Genomic DNA, 12,728 nt, shown 5'->3' with positions numbered 1-12,728 from the left:
ATATTTTTGGGCAGTAATGACGATCAATGTAGTTCAGGGTAGTGTGAGGTAATGCAGCATATGAAGCCTCTGGTGGGTTACCTGGTGACCACATGCTTACAGTATTCAGAGTGCACTACGTTCCCTGCCAGCACAATACCTTCTCTAGATGCAAAATGCTCCTAGAAAATGGTTGGGCCAACATTCAAGGTGGGTGGAGTAAGTGCCAGGTTGATGGGTGAAAGCACAGGATCCATATTTGCTGGACATTATGATATTATAACAACAAATACATTAAGCAGCCATTTGCAAAGCACATCTTTATTTAATTTGCAATAATTTCACTGTCCATTAGCTATGCATGCAGAGTAAAGATAATTAGGGGTCAGATGCTGGTCAAAGGAAATTTGCTACAAGCCATTGGTGCTTGGAAATTGATCTTAGGCAACTCAATAATGTGGAATTAGCAGTAATGAGGTTACAACAAGCCAATGTTAGCTGAAGGGGAGCTATTATTTGGACAGCTTCCACGGGTCCTGTGAGAGCAACACAACATCACTTTATCATCTATCATGTAAGTGTTACGATGGTCTGTACTGAATGCAGTGTGGAGTTGAGCATTTGGTGTGGGCCCAGGGTTAGTTCAGTGTCAGAGTGCTGCAGGGACTTCCTCCCAAGTTGGTGGCCATTCAGCCAGCATAGCATTTTCATCAAGTGGTTGCATAAGCTAACCCTGAATATGGATGGATGATAGAGACATGTCCCTCGTTATTACGGTGCAGCATGTCTCATTGAATAGAGAATGTGCACAGCCATCTACAGTTAGGTCACTGATAACTGTTCTGAGGTCTAAGAAATTCTCAGTTCTTCCGTCTTCTAGTTAGGTTCAATCTACCAAGACTTATAGGCTCAATGTTAGCCTAACAGCAGCAACCGGCCTGCTGCGCAGAACATGGAGAACCCAGCTCAGGGATGGTCACAGACAGGGTCCCTCAGGACAGAACTGCAGGAGGCCCAGAGTTTTCCCGACCCTGACTCCATTTCCTGGGGATGACTGATACACTGTGTTGATGCAGGCACTGTATGTCCTGGGACACTGTGATGGAATTATGCAGGATACTGTGGCAGCATCTTAAAGCTTCAGGTCTGGGAGGCTTTCCTCACTATACAGCTGTGAGGGTCAGTGTCACTCTGAACCTCTATGTCACTGGCTCCTTCCAGAGATTGATGAGTGATCTATACATGATCTGTCAGTTGTTCACCCACAAATGAATCAGGATAGCGACAGTTGTCATCTGTGCAAGGTCACTGTGATCCATTTTGTTTCGCTATGACAAGGTCAGTGCTGCAGCCCAGGCAACTGGATTCAGAAACATGACTGGCTTCGGCCAGATGCAAGGTGCCATCGGCTGCGTATATGTGACGTTGAGAGAATTGTATCACAATGCTGTGGAATTCATCAATAGGAGTGGGTCTTATTGATTAATGTTCAGGTCACCTGACATCACTGTTACCATTTCCACCACTTCCTGCCACCACAGCAGCTGCCACGATTCCTACTTACTGGGGCACTATTGTGTACTTGGTGCTTTTGAGGTCCAATGCCTTTCAAGCCTGGTTATTAGAGGACAAGGGCTACCCACATTCAACCATGGCACATATCATCATTCACGGCCCTCTGACTGATGCTGAGCAATAATACAATGTCATCCATGCTTCAACCAGGAGCCATAGGGAAGCAGATTATAGGGCTGCTAAGATGTGCTTCCATTGATTGGACCAGTTGGGGGGACATCTAGTACAGTCCAGACAGAATGTGTCACATCACCTGATTTGCTATGCTCTGCACAATTGACGCGAGCAACAGGGTGATGTGCTGGATGCAGAGGAAGTGGGAGAATGGGAGAAATTTTCTGAGGAGGAGGAGGATGAGAACACTGGGAGGTTGTATCTGTCCATGACCATGACACAGCTCAGTTATGTTAGGGGATACAAAACCAGCCGGAACCTACTGACACCCTCTTGCAGCTGATGAGAGCTAGATACAGCAGAAAATCGCAGAGTGTAAAATATTCTCTGGTCACGAAGCCTAAATCTGGTTCGGATTGTCCCAGTGAACATCAACATCTATGGTTTTTGTTCCCTTTTGCTCTCCATAAATAGGAGCTGTATTCGTCCAGTTACTTGCCTGCTTGTGATGTTCTCCTAGTAGACAATGGAGGTCCACAGTGGGCACTGGAGATAGGGTAGCGCTGACTTAGAGGGTGCTCAGATGGGATGTAGCTACGGACAGGTTAAGTGTGTTGTGATTTCTAAACAGCAACTAGGGTGAGAGAATAAGATTGCATGTGCAAAGGAGTGTAGCCTTGCCATGTAACGTGGACAGTGTGGCCTTGCGGCTGTTGTGCCATTATACTGCCAGTGAAAGACAATGGCAGAATGCCAATGCTTGTCCAAGTGCACAGCAGGTCTTTCAAAGATGGCACGAGAAAATGGGACACCAGTCTTTTGGCAGATATCAGCTGAGTGGTGAGTTGTTCCAAGACTGGCATGTGGTAAGATGGGGTGGAAATCAGAAGTGACGTACACTGTAATGGTACTGAGTACTTAAACGGGATTTGTTCTGTGCTGTTCGTCTTACAGAGAGGAGTTGCCAGTGGTACTGGAATGTCTGCTACAGAAGCAATGGGTAAACATGTTTGAGCTCCTTCAGTGTTTTTAAAATTAAACTAAAGAAGCATCAGTGGGTGCAGACAAGATCACACAGACCCAGGGTTTTAGTTTTAGTTTCAGTTTAAGTTGGAGTTTGAAGGTGATAGATACAACTCTCTTTCTCTCTGCTACAGCAAAACAGCTGGAGTTCTTTCCCTGCTGCTAGATTGTTTCTTTTGGTGTTCCTTTCCCCTGGATTGGGGAAGTTAGCAAATCTGTTTTTCTGAATTTGCATTTGCCACAGGTGTGTTTATGGGATGCCGCTATATTGAAACAGTTGATGATTCAACTAATGGAGCAGTTAAATAATATATTCTTTTCAATAAGTATTTCAATAGAGTTAAAGTTGTGCAGCTTCTTCTTTGTTATTGTCTGTATTTTAACTATGGTGTAAGAATAAAGTGTTTTTTGCTTAAAGCCTAGTAGTTTAACCAATCAAATCACATCTGGAAACAGCGCCTTACACTTGCCTTTAGACATAGTAACATAGAAAATAGGTGCCTTCGAGCCTGCACCACCATTCAATACGATCATGGCTGATCATGTAATTTCAATAGCCCACTCCTGCTTTCTCTCCATATCCCTTGTTCCCTTTAGCTGCAAGGACAATGTCCAGCTCCCTCTTGAATATATCTAACATACTGGCCCCAATAACCTTCTGTGTTAAGAGAATTTCACAGAAGCACAACTCTGAAAAAGAAGAAATTCTTCCTCATCTCAGTCCTGAATGGCTTACCCTTTATTGTTAGACTTAAATAAGATAAAAGTTATGGTCTAGGCTATCTTCCTGATATATTTTGAGGGAGTTTGGTCTGGCCTAACAGCATAAGAGTAGGGTTGGTAATTAACTCAGTGAATTTGGTAAGATACAGCAAGACGTCTCACTAGGCCGAATGGTGAAAAACCCCCCCAAAAAATTTGCCATAACTGGGACTTTGCCAAAAAAAATGTAAGATTCAGCCTGAGCTGAAAATCGGACGTTAGGGAACATCAGTTTACTCTATGCATTAGGAAAGCAATAATCACTTCCATATTTTTCATTCACAGCAGTGAGATTTTTCCCACAATGTCAGTGTTTATATTTTTTGTTATTATGTTTTTAATTTATAAAAAAGCTCTAACCTACCCTTATTTCTGTAAATTATTTTCAGGCAAGTAACTGATATCTAATACTACTATTTGAAAGGACGTCCAAACTTTCATGGCCCTTCTCTTCAACATTAAAAGGAGGCACAACTTTGTGGGCTGAAGAGATCAGGTGACATTTCAAAGTCTGCAAAAGAACCTTTAAGCTGTCCTTACAGGTAAATTTTGTTCAATCTCAGTCTTGCGACAAAAAAAATGGAAGTATCAGGATAGCAGGAAGAGTTCAATGGTTTTCAAATGCCAGCCCAGAATATGGTTCAGGTTGAATATGTTAAAAATTCTCACAGATGTATAGTGCAAAACACCTGGTAGGAAGTGAAAACATATTAAGTCAGTCAGCATCACCCACAGAACAATGTTCTGCATTATTGTAAAAGTTACTGAAAAAATATTATTCCATCAAGTATGACAACAGAGTGACATGCTCTATTCTTTCAGGTCCTCAGCAGAATTGTCACTCATACTTATCAGGAATCTCCATTTTTGTTAAATAGATCTTTTAAACATTCAAGCCAATTACAAAATTGCCTTCCTTCACAACCTCCAGAGAAAATACACCTTACTTTTCGTTACTAATTGAGTTGCGTTACGCTTGTCTATGTAATCACTTCTACATTGTTTGTGCAACAGTCCTGGCTTATTCTTGAATTTCATATTTATTATTTGAGTATTTACCTTTACAAATCTCCTATCAGGAAAAAGCAACAAATACCCACCAAAACAATGCAGGAGGGAAAATGGGACATGCAACCAGTGACAACTAGGCCGCTGGCTGGATGGTGAAGCTGTAGACCTTCTCCAGCCAAGTATTAGTAACATTTTTACAATCTATCTTTTTTATTCCTTCATGGGATATGGTTGTTGCTGATAAGTGCAGGAAGCAAATGCTTACAGAGCAGGGAATGCAGCGCCAAACGGGGGCCTGTTTTTCTAGGATGGTGAATGTTGAATGAGTCATGAATGTTGTTGGAGCTGCACTCATCCAGGCAAGAAAGGAGTGTTCCATCATACTCAGACTTGTGCCTTCTAGGTGGGGGACAAACTTAAGGGGACAGGAGCTGAATTATTCATGACAGAACTCTCATTCTCTGACCTCCTCTTGTAACCACTGTATTAATTATGGCTGGTCCAGTTAGGTTTCTCAACAATAGTTGATGGTGGGGGATTCAACAATGGCAATGCCATTGAATACAAAGGTAAGTGGTCAGCTACTCCTACTAGAGATCATCACTGACCTGTGGTTTTGTGCTGTGAATGTTACTTGTCATTAACAGCCTACAGATTGTTATTATGCATATCAAATGCAAACAAGATACCGTTATATATGTTCTAATTCCATTTCTTTAGGGTAACATGACATAAATCTCTGATAGTTGTTGCCCAATGTCTCCCAGCACTCCAAAAGAAGTAGGATAACTCAGTTTTAAATGTTCCATGAATGTCAGGTCATATACATCCTCAGTTGTGGATTCATTTAGCGATGATATCAAAGAAAGTGAGCAAGAAATAAGTGGGTGGAAGCAGAAGGGCAACAACGACCAAATGTTCAAAGGACCATCTTGGCTCATTCACTCTGTTAGAGAAGGAACGCTGACCTTGAAGAGCTGCTCTACAAAGCACTGCTAGATAGTAGAACATACAGAACAATACAGCACAGAAAAGGGGCTTTTGGCCCACAATGTGGTGCCTAACATGACGCCAAATTATACTACATAATTCCTTCTAGAGAACAAAGAAAGCAAAGAAAATTACAGCACAGGAACAGGCCCTTCGGCTCTGCAATCCTGCACTGGCATGTCCTCCGTCATAACTAAAACCCCCTACCCTTCTGGGGACCATATCCCTCTATTCCCATCCTATTCATGTATTTGTCAAGACGCCCTTTAGAAGTCACTATTGTTTCTGCTTCCACTACCTTCCCCAGCAGTGAGTTCCAGGCACCCACCACCCTCTGTGTAAAAAAACTTGCCTCGTACATCACCTTTAAACATTGCCCCTCGCACCTTAAACCTATGCCCCCGAGAAACTGACTCTGCCACCCTGGGAAAAAGCTTCTGACTATCCACTCTGTTCATGCCTTTTATAATCTTGTAGACCTCTATCAGGTTGCCCCTCAACCTCCGTCATTCTAGTGAGAACAAACCAAGTTTCTCCAACCTCTCCATACCAGGCAACATCCTGGTAAATCGTTTCTGTACCCTCTCCAAAGCCACCACATCCTCTGGTAGTGTGGCAACCAGAATTGAACACAATATTCCAAATGCAACATTACCTGCCAATTTTTAAACTCAATGCCCTGGCCGATGAAGGCAAGCATGCCGTGTGCCTTGTTGATGACCTTCTCCACCTGCGGGACCTGCGTACCTGTACACCCAGATCCCTCTCCTTGTCAGTACTCTTAAGGGTTCTATCATTTACTGTATATTTTCCATCTGGATTAGACCTTCCAAATTGCATTACCTCACATATTTCCGGATTAAACTCCATTTGCCATCTCTCTGCCCAAGTCACCAACCAATCTATATCCTGCTGTATCCTCTGACGGTCCTCATCGCTATCCGCAATTCCACCAACCTTTATGTCATCTGCAAACTTATTAATCAGATCAGTTACATTCTCCTCCAAATCATTTATATATATTACAAACAGCAAAGGTCCCAACAATGATCCCTGAGGAACGCCACCAGTCACAGCCCTTCATTCAGAATGCACCCTTCCATTGCTACCCTCTGACTTCTATGACCAAGCCAGTTTTTTAATCCATCTTGCAAGCTCACCTCTGACCCCATGCAAGTTTACCTTCTGTGTCAGTCTGCCATGAGGGACCTTGTCAAAGGCCTTCCTGAAGTCCATGTAGAAAACATCCATTGCCCTACCCTCATCGATCATTTTTGTCACTTCCTCAAAAAACTCAATCAAGTTAGTGAGGCACGACCTCCCCTTCACAAAACCATGTTGCCTCTCGCTAATATGCCCACATATTTCCAAGTGGGAGTAAATCCTGTCTCGAAGAATCCTCTCCGATAATTTCCCTACCCAAGACATAAGGCTCACCGGTCTGTAATTAACTGGATTATCCCTGCCACCCTTCTTAAACAAAGGACCAACACTGGCTATTCTCCAGTCCTCTGGGATCTCCCCTGTAGCGAGTGAGGATACAAAGATTTCCATCAAGGCCCCGGCAATTTCTTTCCTTGCCTCTCTCAGTATTCTGGGGTATATCCCATCAGACCCTGGGGACTTGTCTACCTTACTGTTTTTCAAGACCCCCAATACCTACTCCCTTTTGATATCAATATGGCCCAAACTATCTACACATCCTTCCCCAGACTCATTATTCACCAAGTCCTCCTCTGTGGTGAATACTGACGCAAAGTACTCATTTAGTGCCTCAGCCATTTCCTCTGGCTCCACATATAAATTCCCTTTCCTGTCCTTGAGTGGGCCAACCCTCTCCCTGGCTACCCTCTTGCTCTTTATATATGTATAAAAAGCCATGGTATTTTCCTGAATCCTGTTGGCCAATGACTTTTCATGACCCCTTTGGCCCTCCTGACTCCTTGCTTAAGTTTCTTTTGATTTTTCTCGTATTCCGCTCTTGCTTCTTGTGTTCCCAGCCTTGACAAATGCTTCCTTTTAGTTTTTGACTAGGCTCACAATATCTCTTGTAATCCAAGGTTCCCTAAACTTGTCATACTTATCCTTCATCCTTACAGGAACATGCAGATCCTGAGCTTCCAGCAATTTACACTTGAAAGCCTCCCACATTCCAGATGTTGATTTGCCTTCAAACATCGGCCTCCAATCTACATTCTTCAGTTCCTGCCTAATATTGTTGTAATTAGCCTTCCCCCAATTTAGCACCTTCACCTGACAACTACACTTATTTTTATCCATCAGTATCAAGCTTACTGAATTGTGATCACTGTTCCCGAGCTGCTCCCCTACTGAGATGTTGACCACCTGGCCAGGCTCATTCCCCAGTACTAGGTCCGGTACGGCCCTTTTCCGAGTTGGACTATTTATGTACTGTTTCAAGAAGCCATCCGGGATGCTCCTTATAAACTCCATCCCATCTATGCCCCAAGCACTAAGTGAGTCCCAGTCAATATATGGGAAGTTAAAATCATCCACGACAACAACCCCGTTACTTTTATATCTTGCCAAAATCTGCCTATATATCTGTTCTTCTTTCTCCTGCTGGCTGTTGGGAGGCCTATAGTAAACCCCAAACATTGTGATTGCACCCTTCCTGTTCCTGAGCTCTACGCATATTGCCTCACTGTCTGAGCCATCTGAGGTGTCCTCCTACAGTACAACTGTGATATATCTCCTTAACAAGTAGTGCAACTCCCCCACCCCTTTTACATCCCCTTCTATCCTGCTTGAAACATCTGTATCCTGGAAAACATGCTGTCTGCCCTTGGTTCATATCACTCCATTCCTTGCATATTCATGCGCTTATAGAAAAATCTTTTAAACCTCCCATCGTATCTGGCTCTACCATCATCCCTGACAATGCATTCCAGACACCTACAACCCTTAGTGTAAAAAAGTTGCCCCTCACATCTCCTTTGAACTTCCACCCTCTCACCTTAAATACTTGCCCCTGGTATTGGACATTTCAACTCTGGGAAAAAGATTCTGACCGTCAACCCTAGGTATGCATCTCATAATTATATAGACTTCATTCAAGTCTCCCCTCAGCCTCCGTCGCTCCAAAGAAAACAACTCAAGTTTTCTAGCCTCTCCTTATAGCTCACACCATTTAATCCAGGCGGCATCTTAGTTAACCTCTTCTGTACCCTCTCCAAAGCCTCCACATCCTTCCTGTAATGTGGCGAACAGAACTGAACACAATACTCTCAGTGTCACCTAACCAAAGTCTTATATAGCTGCAACATGACATCTTGACTCTTGTACTCAGTTCCCTGACTAATAAAAGCAAGCATGCCATACGCCTTCTTCACCACCCAATCTACTTGCATGGCCACTTTCAGGAAGCTATGGACTTGAACCCCAAGATCCCTCTGTACATCAATGTTCAGGGTCCCGCCATTAACTGTAAACCTTTTGTTAATATTTGGACTCCCAAAGTGCAGCACCTCACACCTACCTGGATTAAACTCCATCTGCCATTTATCTGCCCATATCTGCAACTGATCTATATTACACTGTATCCTTTGACAAACTTCTACACTATCTACAGCTCCACCAATCTTTGTATTGCCTGCAAACTTACTGACACACCTATCCACATTTTCATCTAAGTTATTTATATACATCACAAACAGCAGACGTCCCAGTATGGATCCCTGCGGAACACCACTAGTCACGGATCTCCGCCCTTCCACCACTATCCCCTGCCTTCTATATGCAAGCCAATTCTGAATCTCCGTAGCCAAGTCACCATAGATCCTACGCGTAATAACCTTTTGGATAAGCCTACCATGAGGGACCTTGTTGAAAGCCTTACTAAAATCCATGTAGACAACATCCACTGCTCCACCCTCATCGATCACCTTTGTCATCTGCTCAAAAATTCAATCAAGTTAGTAAGACATGACTTGCCCTGCACAAAGCCATGCTGACTGCCCTAATTAGGCTATCCTTTTTCCAAATGCGTGTAAATTCAATCCTAAGAATTCTCTCCAATAGCTTGCAAACCACCAATAAGAGACTCACCAGTCTATATTTTCCTAGATCATCCCCATTCCCCTTCTTGAACAGAGGAACAGTCACCAGTCCTCCAGGACCTCTCCAGTGGCTAGCGAGGATACACACATCTTGGTTAAGGTCCCAGCAATCCCCTCTCTTGCCTCTCTCAATAACCTGGGGTTGATACCATCGGGCCCTGGGGACTTACCCACCTTAATACTCTTCAACAGACCTAACTGTAACCAAGTAGACAATAAGGACTGCAGATACTGGAAGCCAGAGTCAATAGATCTGAGAATAGAGAAGGAATAGAGAAGCACAGCAGGTCAGACAGCATCTGAGGAGCAGGAAAGTCGGTGTTTCGGGCTGAAATCCTTCGTCAGGACTGGGAAGGGGGAGGGGAGCCCAGAATTAAAGTTATGGAGGGGGTGGAACTGGGGGAAGGGTAGATGGGATGGTGATAGCTGGATGCAGGTAGGGGGTTATCGTGATTGGTCATTGGGAAGGGTGGAGCGGATGGGTGAGTCGGAAGACCGACAGCTTAGGTCAGGTCAGGGAAGCAAGGAGGAGGGGAAGGGCTGAACATGGGATTAGGCTGGGGGTGGAGGAATTTTGAAGTTTTTGAAGTTAATATTACAGCCTTTGGGCTGTAAACTCCCAAGACAAAATAACAGGTGTTATTCCTCCAGTTTCTGTTTGGCCTCACTGACAGTGAAGGAGGCCAAGGATGGCCATTTTGCCTGGGGAGTGGGAAGGGGAATTAAAATGGATGGCAACCAGAAGGTCGGTTGATTGGTGTGTGCACAGCACAGATGCTCTGTGAACTGGTCTCCGTGTCCACATTTGGTCTCTCCAATACTGGGGAGACCACATCGGGAGCAACGGATACAGTACATCAGGTTGCATGAAATGCAGGTGAGTCTCTGCCGGATCTGGAAGTGTAGTTTGGGGCCTTGGACGGAGGTGAGAGGGCAGGTATAGGGGCAGGTGTTACACCTCTTGCAGTTGTAGGGAAAGGTGCCGGGTCTGGTGGAGAAGTTGGTGGGCAATGTAGAGCTGACGAGAAAGTCGTGGAATGAATGGTCCCTGCCTCAATCATGGATAATAAACAGTTATTTTTAAAGTTACATTATTGATTGGTTACAGCAAGAGAGAAGACAGAGGATAAATTGAGGCCCTGACTCGGAGGCCTAGGCACCTGAATGGAGAAAAACAAAATCAGTTATGTCACAAAAAAGTTGGGGTTGATTGGTTTATAAGTAACTGTTGTTAGGAATTATACACTGCAGGTTGTAGAGAAAGGTAATTCATTTAAGCCCTTACAATTAGTAATTGCAAGCCTCTTTATTAGTATTAGTAAAGTTTACTGGCAGTAATAAAACTGACTAGAAGGTGTAACATTTATTAATTATAAATTAATTAAAATTATTATTAAATTAACGCTCAATAAGGATGGCAGAACAAAAGACGTGCTGCGACTGCAGGATGTGTGAGCTTCCTTACACAGCACCAAAAGAACTGGCAGCAAGTTTAAAAAGAGTGTGGGGAGTGGCTTTTTTCTGAAAACAGTGCTGAGAGGAGGCAGCAAGTTTAAAAGGAGCATGTGGTGCAAGGAGTGGCTTCATAGACCTTGGAAAATGTTCTCCACTGTCCGCTGGAAAAGGGTGCAGGCTGGTGATATCTCAAGTGGCAGTCTGGTATATAGGTCCAAATCCTTATGAGTATTAATTATTACATACTTCTCGGGTCTCCTCACCTAGTCACAATTGCAGGTACGCATGGCTCGTGTCCAGCTTCATGAAAGACAGCCCCTCCTGCCAGTTTTGCGTACAAGTCCTCTGTGCAAGGGATTGGGTACTTATCCAGCTCCGTTTGCTAAAATCCCTACAAAGGCAAACCAAGCTGTCAGGCTTCATAACCGGTGCTGCCCATTCTGCAAACTGTACTGGTTTGACGATTCCTTCGATTTCTACGGCACTGGGCAGGCCTTCCTGGTCAACATGTAAGGTGGCCTTAACTCCTTTGATAGTCCCTAGACCTTTCTGAAAAGCTTCCAGCTTTTACTTACCATTTCACTCAGGCAGCTATTTTCTAATCGAAAAATGTTGAGCCAATCAAGGTGAATCTTTCTCAACTAATTCCACCCCATCATGCTTGGACCCTAGCCTTTTGCTATAATCAGTGGTAAATGCATCAACCGCTTCTCATAGGAGATTGGAACCAAAGTTGTAGCCTTAATCTGTAATGGTTCCCTGGTAGATGTTCTCAGTCTGGCCGAGGTTTTGTGTAAATTTAAGGGCTGGAGTCCAGAGTGAATCTTGTTAAAAATTAGTTCTGCAATCGCTGTTACAGCCATGCCAGTATCAACCTCCATTAGAACCGGGTGACCATTTAACCAGACATTAATGTTAATTAGTTCTGATTTGGATGTTACTAAGCAATTTAAATGTTCCAATCCAGCTCTAGGTAGACTTTCAAGGAAGTGTACTCTCCTAGATCCAGGCCTATGAGTTTTCATAGTCAGGTCGGGCCTTGTAGGACTCCTTTGCTGTCTTGAGTGCGCATTCCGACAGCAACTACAATGGCTTGCTGGTCTGCAACTTGAAGACCTTTTTAGCCATTTGTCCAAGGCTCAGCTTTGTTTTGGGGTTTTGCTGTGGGCTGATCTAGGGTCCCTCTGCTCAGGATATGCGTGAGGAGATAAGATTGCCTACACTCAAGTGGTGCTCCCCAAGCTCAGTCGGACAGGTGAGCTTGTCTGCTACCACTGGTATACCCCGTAGCTCACAGGCTCCACTCGCCACATTTTCTAATGACAAAGTCGGTTGTAGTGCCCTTTTGAAGTTCATTTGGGCTTCAGCTAGTAGATGTTTTTGCACAGTCATGTCATTAATCACACATACCAAACAGTCTCTCAGCATCTCATTCAGGGTTAGCCCAAAATCACATGCCTTTACAAGTCATCTTAACCTCATTAAAAATCCCAATGCTAATTCCCCTGGTTCACAAACTGACAAATAAAACCAGCAGCATCTCAGAGTTAGAGGAGGCTTGGGGTTGTAATACTCCTTAACTAAATCCGTCAACTCTTGAAAGGTTTTAGTATTTGGTGCCTCAGAGAAAGGTAAGCTCCTAATTACAGAAAACCCTACGGGTCCACAAACAATCAGAAGAATTATTCATTGCTTTTCGTCTGTCCCAATGTCATTCGCCTGGAAAAAAATAACGTATTC

The 12,728-nt window shown here is 43.8% G+C and overlaps 1 protein-coding gene across 2 annotated transcripts in view; it reads right to left on the bottom strand.

Annotated features, from left to right (window-relative positions):
* LOC109913699 (guanine nucleotide-binding protein G(I)/G(S)/G(O) subunit gamma-7) overlaps positions 1-12,728 on the bottom strand; it is a 345,302-nt gene that overhangs the window by 159,062 nt on the left and 173,512 nt on the right. The gene's annotated exons all lie outside the window — the stretch shown is intronic.

The sequence above is a fragment of the Rhincodon typus genome, chromosome 3, assembly GCF_021869965.1.
Source record: "Rhincodon typus isolate 14 chromosome 3, sRhiTyp1.1, whole genome shotgun sequence".
Lineage (NCBI taxonomy): Eukaryota > Metazoa > Chordata > Chondrichthyes > Orectolobiformes > Rhincodontidae > Rhincodon > Rhincodon typus.
This window is presented reverse-complemented; position numbering and strand designations above follow the sequence as displayed.